This window comes from Suncus etruscus, chromosome 6, assembly GCF_024139225.1.
Source record: "Suncus etruscus isolate mSunEtr1 chromosome 6, mSunEtr1.pri.cur, whole genome shotgun sequence".
Lineage (NCBI taxonomy): Eukaryota > Metazoa > Chordata > Mammalia > Eulipotyphla > Soricidae > Suncus > Suncus etruscus.
The window spans coordinates 125,422,336-125,429,783 of record NC_064853.1 but is presented as its reverse complement, the minus strand read 5'-3'; the positions used below and the strand labels follow the sequence as shown (position 1 = coordinate 125,429,783).

Here is a 7,448-nt window from a genome sequence, read left to right as displayed (position 1 = left end):
CTATAAAGATCCCAATCCAAGGCTCTACTCACCAGTATGATAAAGAAGTTTCAGAACAGTTCATATCTTCTTATACCCCCAATTTCTAAAAATAAAGTACAAATGATTTTCTGATAGTTTCTTTTTATAATTGGATATATTAATCTGAATTACATCAGGCAGGAGAGACTGTGAGTGAGGATAGGAAAAACATTTCCCTCTTGTTTTTTGGTGTGATTGGCATTTACCTTTATTTACAAATGTGTGCATTTCTTTTAAATTGAACCATGATCAGATTCATTTTTAATAATATCTTTAAGCACCAGTATTACAAACATATTTTTAGTAGGTTTCAGTCATAAAAAGTACACTCCTTTTACTAGTACAAACTTCCTACCATCAATGTCCCCCTCTTCCGTCACCACCTGCCTGTCTTCCAGACAGATATTCTATTTCACTCACTATGCCATTTTAAGTTAGATAATTGTTAGTTTAATTAGTTTCTTTAACTGCAGTCTTTGTAGTAAGATTCATATTGTGGGCTGGTCATTCCAGCCCTCATCTCTATTATCTCTGGGTAATATCATACCTTCTTTTATTTTTCTTAAATTCCACAGATTAGTAAAACTATTCTGAATTGTTCTCTGTTCCTTTGACTTATTTCACTAAGAATAATAATTTCCAGGTTCATCCATGTATAGGAAAATGTCATGACTTCATTTTCTGACAGCTGCAGAGTATTCCATTGTATATATGTACCATAGTATTATTAGCCATTCATATGTTGTTGGGCATCTTAGTTGTTTCCAGATTATGACTATTGTAAATAGCACTGCAATGAATACATAAGCATACAGAGGGCATTTTTGTATTGTGTTTTTGTGTTCCTAGGATATAGCCCTAGTAGTGGTATTGCTGGATCATATGAGCGCTCAATTTCCAGTTTTTTGAGGAATATTCATATTGTTTTCCATAAAGGCTAGGCTAAACAGCATTCTCTCCAGCAGTGAATGAGAGTTTCTTTATCCCCACATCCTGACAGCACTGATTGTTCTTGTTATTTGTGATTTGTGCCAGTCTTTGTGGCATGAGATGGTACCTCATTGTTGTTTTTATTTGAATCTCCCTGATGATTAGTGATGTGGAGCAGACCTTGATATCAGACTCTGAATAATAAGGAATATGAAAGAACCTGTAAGTAAAACACTCTTTCATATTGAGACTAAAGGCATCTTTAAGGAGGAAACACCACTGTCCAAACAAGTGGAAGTAGAGATAAACAAATGGGACTACATTAAACTCGGAAGCTTCTGCGTTTCAATGAAAATTGTGATTACTACACAGATAAGATAAGGGGCTAATATCTAAGATATACAAGCTACTGACAAAATTTAACAAGAAAATAAACATCTAACCCCATCAAAAATTGGGGAGTAGTAATGAATAGACACTTCCTCAAAGAAGAAATACAAATGGCCAAAAGCACATGAAAAAGCCCAGATTTAAAAACCTTACATTCTCTTATTTACAAAATACACTTCCAGATTCACATAAGTGAATTTTCACCCATAATTATGCAAAGTACATGCTTTCTTTTGATGTCCAGAATACTACAATAAAATAGGACTTGTTCATTTTTAAGGAAGAGACTCCCAGAATTTCTTTTGCTGGCAATTCCCCAACTGATAATTTATTTCTGAGAAGTGTCTTCATATTTTATTCCTCCATAAGCTATTGTTCTAAGAACCATGCTCGAAGAGAAATCAATAGTTTTCTTTGGAAGCAATATAGACTTACCTTGCCATGGTCAGTTTCAGGTCATTATAGGATACATTATCAACACTTTTCTCAAAATCTATAGTCAATGCCTTTATGGAATTTTTGTGTTTGCTGCAGAAATACTAATTGTATATTGATTTTCGGGAAGGACCTTCTTCAACAATAACAACTCACTTGACACTCATAGATGATTAGCAACAGAGTTAATTGATGCCTTGAATTCATATAATAATATGTATACATATATATGATAATATATAACCTGTATTTACTTTTTTCTTTTTTCAAGAGGGGGTGCACCGTTCCCGGAAGTACTGCAATACCGGGTCGATGCACGGAGTGGACGGAGCAAGCTCCTCTTCCGACTCCCAGCTCCAAAAATCCATTTAATATATTGTTCTAGGATAGAGGACGTATCAGATATTAAACTGATAAGAACAGATACTACACTTGATCTTAGCCAAAAGGCCGAGAAGTGATATAACCTGCATTTTCTAAGCAAAGAAATTAAAAATTGCTGTAGAGTTATTCTCCATTCATCAGGTATAGATGTCATGAGATAAGCTAATCTTGAATAATAAGTTAATAAACATGCCATTTTGTACAAAATTAAATGATGGTTGCCTGGAATTTGAAGTTAAGCTGGCAGCTATCTGAACAGATTATTTTATTATATATGAAGTAATGCCATTTCTAACCATGATGATAATTAGAGTAGCTAAAATGCATAAATTCATGAGTTTTTATAGCATTGGTCTTGGGGAACAATTTTTAGCCCTCCTTATGGGCTCAACGCATTGGATTAGAATCCATTACATAATGTTATAATTGGAAAAGTACAATATTCTTTCAAGTGGTCCATGATGTGTTTTACTAAATTTAAATTCAGTAACAGTGAAAGAAAATGTTCTGTGGAATCAAAGATTAAATAAAATATGGCCAACAATATTGGCATGATAGTTTTAACTATGTTGACTATGTGGTTGAAAGCTATTCATTTTACCTTTTATAGTATCCTATTAAAATATAAAATCCTTTCAAGATCAGTGACTGACTTTCCTAGCAGAAGGCTTGATGCTTATGCTTCATATCATATCATTCTTCAATTTTATTTCAGTGAAGTGGATCTACTACCTTATCATCACAATCAAATTTAATACTGCATTAATCCAAGATAGTATTTATTTAGACTCTGGAGAAAAAGGGATATGAAGTCAAATTCAGCGCAACCATTTATCAAATATACAATTTTATAAGTTCATTATCATTAAATTCTTGTTTATTTTTTAAAATTATATTTATATATTAATTAGCTGAGATATACATAGAATTTGATTTGCCCTAAGTAATGAAACCTGTTGATTTCTCTGTTAAGTGGAGTCTGATAGCATCTCCCAACTATCCTATTTTCTTTAGAATCATGTTCTTAATAGTTCAAGTCTCTTATATATGTCCCTAAAATACATAAAAACTGGCATACATATTCTTAAAATATTCAGTGGCTCTTCTTTATTGTCTAGTGCAGGTTTTAGCTTTACCTCTCATGTTTTAATATAGTTCATTTTTTCTTACTTTTCTTCTAAACTTATTCATGTAACTTATTTCTACTATTATTTTTCAAACCATCAAAAATGTATTCTATTTATGTTTCTTTTTTTGTGTTTCTCTGTGTTTGGAATTCATTACTCTCATTCCTTATACCCCTTAGCCTAATGCCCTCTTCCAAGAAAATAAGATTATTAGGTCATTGAAAATTACTGAGATCATTTCATTTAAGAATCTGCTTAAATTTATTTTGTTTTCTTTTGTGACCACACTTAGTGGTGCTGAGAAATTACTCCTGGCTCTTCGTATAGTAATCACATCTGGCAGTCTCTATATGGGAATAGGGGTTTGAACCTGGGTCAGCCGCATGCAAGGCAAATGCCCTACCCACTCTGCTATTGCTCTGGCCCCAGAATATGCTTAAATATTTAAGAACTCCATATAGATTATATATTAAAGGTAGGGTAAGAAACTGCTATTTTAACAAATAGGTTCCTCAATCTTAGTCATAAATTGCATTTATTTTTAATTTTTATATAAATATAAATAAGGTATTTAGCTACATAGCAAGGATGGAAAATGTGCACTATAGGCCAGTGGGGAAAAATTAACAGCACTACCACTCATAGGCCACCGGAGGGGATTGAACTGATCTGATTCCAGTTGCCAGTGGAAAGGATTTAATTGATACCAAACTTTAATATATCCTGTGCCTGATGGACACAGTAAAGCAAACATGAATACAACAGAGCATAAAATAGAGAAAATGTGATTATTGTGCAAATCATGAGCTTGAAAATGGGGGTATACCTGGAGTCTATAATTTCCTAACTTGTGATGCTATACTTTATCTAGCAAAAGGGGGAGTAAGAGTTGAGGTATGATAGATAGGGTGGGGCAGGGATATGAATAGGAAAGGTTCTGATCTCCTTGGCATCCATAAAGTTTTGGCAAGATAATTATTAGCTATCTGTGAATGTCTCCATTTATCCTACTGGTCAACTGCTCACTTATTTTGCTATAAAACAAGCATAAAATATATCACAGTGGGTTTTTTTTTTGTTCTGTTGCAAGTAGGATATCAAAGTAATATTACAATTATGGAAAGAGACTGTGTACTTTATGCAAATACGTCGTTATGAGTTTGTCGCAATCTATGGGAGCGGAAGTTGGTATTTTTTTCTCATTGAGATCATTGAGCTCGTTTGAAGGGTCATTACAGCTTGAGAAGCAAAAGCTAGTATTCATCTTAGAAAAAGGGACACTACAATTTGATTCACTCTTAATGGTTTTGACAGGCAACTTGGATTAAGTAGTTGGCACAATCTAGACATTAGCCAAAGTCTACAATGTTTATACAATGATTCTAACAGAAAATACTTAAACTGACTACATGGTGTAGCCAGCAGTGGCTGTGAAAATATCATTGCCAAATTTAAACCAATTTTTTTTTAATTTTTTTGTTTAAACAAATTTATTACATACATGAGTGTGGTTGGGTTTCAGTCATGTAAAGAACACCACCCATCACCAGTGCAACATTCCCATCACCAATGTTCCAAAATTCCCTCCGCCCACACAACCCCCGCCTGTACTCTAGACAGGCTTTCTATTTCCCTCATACATTCTTATTATTAGGATAGTTCGAAACTTAGTTATTTATCTAACTAAACTCATCCCTGTTTGTGGTGAGCTTCATGAGGTGAGCTGTAACTTCAAACTCATTTCTCTTTTGTGTCTGAAAGTTATTATTGCAAGAATGTCTTTCATTTTTCTTAAAACCCATAGATGAGTGAGACCATTCTGCATATTTCTCTCCCTCTCTGACATATTTCACTCAGCATAATGGATTCCATGTACATCATGTATAGGAAAATTTCATGACTTCATCTCTCCTGACAGCTGCATAATATTCTATTATGTATATGTACCACAGTTTTTTTAGCCATTCATCTGTTGAAGGATATCTTGGCTGTTTCCAGAGTCTTCCTATGGTAAATAGTGCTGCAATGAATATAGGTGTAAGGAAGGGGTTTTTGTGTTGTATTTTTGTGTTCCTAGGGTATATTCCCAGGAGTGGTATAGCTGGATATTATGGGAGCTTGATTTCGTTTTTGGAGGAATCTCCATATTGCATTCCATAAAGTTTGAACTAGACGGCATTCCCACCAGCAGTGGATAAGAGTTCCTTTCTCTCCACATCCCCGCCAACACTGCTTGTTCTCATTCTTTGTGATGTGTGCCAATCTCTGTGGTGTGAGGTGGTACCTCATAGTTGTTTTGATTTGCATCTCCCTGATGATTAGTGATGTGGAGCATTTTTTTCATGTGCCTTTTGGTCATTTGGATTTCTTCTTTGTCAAAGTGTCTGTCCATTTTTTCTCCCCATTTTTTTTATGGGATTAGATGTTTTTCTTGTAAATTTCTGTCAGTGCCTTGTATTTTTGGAGATTAGCCCCTTATCTGATGGGTAATGGGTGAATATTTTCTCCCACTTAGTGGGGACTCTTTTATCCTGGGCTCTATTTCTTTTGAGGTGCAGAAGCTTCTCAGTTTAATATATTCCCATCTGTTAATCTCTGCTTTCACTTGCTTGGAGAGTGCAGTTTCCTCTTTGAATATGCCTTTATTCTTAATGTCCTGGAGTGTTTTACCTACATGTTGTTCTATATATCTTATGGTTTCACGTCTGATATTGAGGTCTTTTATCCATTTGGATTTTACCTTTGTACATGATGTTAGCTGGGGGTCTAAGTTCAATTTTTTGCAAGTGGCTAGCCAGTTGTGCCAACACCACTTGTTGAAGAGGCTTTCTTTGCTCGATTTAGGATTTCTTGCTCCTTTATCAAAAATAAGGTGATTGTATGTCTGGGGAGAATTCTCTGAGTATTCGAGCTTATTCCACTGATCTGAGGGCCTGTCTTTATTCCAATACCATGCTGTTTTGATAACTATTGCTTTGTGGTACAGTTTAAAGTTGGGGAAAGTAATTCCTCCCATATTCTTTTTCCCAATGATTGCTTTCGCATTTCTAGGGTGTTTATTGTTCCAAATGAATTTCAAAAGTGCCTGATTCACTTCTTTGAAGAATGTCATGGGTATCTTTAGAGTGATCACATTAAATATGTACAATGCTTTGGGGAGTATTTCCATTTTAATGATGTTAATCCTGTCAAGCCATGAGCAGGGTATATACTTCTATTTCCACATGTCCTCTCTTATTTCTTGGAGCAGAGTTTTATAGGTTTTTCACATTTTTTTCCTTTTTGTTTCCTTCACATTTTTAGTCAAGTTGATTCCAAGATATTTGAGTTTGGGTGGCACTATTGTAAATGGGGCTGTTTTCTTAATGTCCATTTCTTCCTTATTACTATTGGTGTATAGAAAGGCCATTGATTTCTGTGTGTTAATTTTGTAGCCTGCCACCTTGCTATATGAGTCTATTGTTTCTAGAAGCTTTTTTGTAGAGACTTTAGGGTTTTCTATGTAGAATATCATGTCATCTGTAAACAGTGAGAGCTTGACTTCTTCCTTTCCTATCTGGATTCCCTTAATATATTTTTCTTGCCTAATCATTATAGCGAGTACTTCCAGTGCTATGTTGAATAGGAGTGGTGAAAGAGGACAGCCTTATCTTGTGCCAGAATTTAGAGGAAAGGCTTTCAGTTTTTCACTATTGAAGACAATATTTGCCTCTGGCTCATAGTATATGGCCTTAATTATATTGAGAAGTTTCCTTCATTCCCGTCTTGCTGAGAGTTTTGACCAAGAATGGATGTTGGATCTTATCAAATGCTTTCTCTGTGTCTATGGATATGATCATGTGATTTCTATTTTTCTTGTTGTTGATGTTGTGTAATATATTGATAGATTTACTGATGTTAAACCAGCCTTGCATTCCTGTGATGAAACCTATTTGATCATAATGGATGATTTTCTTAATGAGGCAATGAATCCTATTTGCCAGGATCTTTGCACCTGTATTCATTAGCGATATTGGTCTGTAAAATTTTTTGTAGCATCTCTGTCTGGTTTAGGTATCAAGGTGATGTTGGCTTCATAAAAGTTATTTGGAAGTGTTCCTTTTTTTCAATTTCATGAAAGAGTATTGCCAGGATTTGTAGAAGTTCCTCTTGAAAGGTTTG

General features: G+C 34.6%; 1 non-coding gene across 1 annotated transcript; it reads right to left on the bottom strand.

The window, feature by feature from the left end:
* Positions 1-2,047: 2,047 nt before the first annotated feature.
* On the bottom strand, positions 2,048-2,238 carry LOC126012755 (U2 spliceosomal RNA). Its single transcript, XR_007497154.1, has one exon. It is a non-coding gene; the product is annotated as a U2 spliceosomal RNA (small nuclear RNA).
* Positions 2,239-7,448: the final 5,210 nt, after the last annotated feature.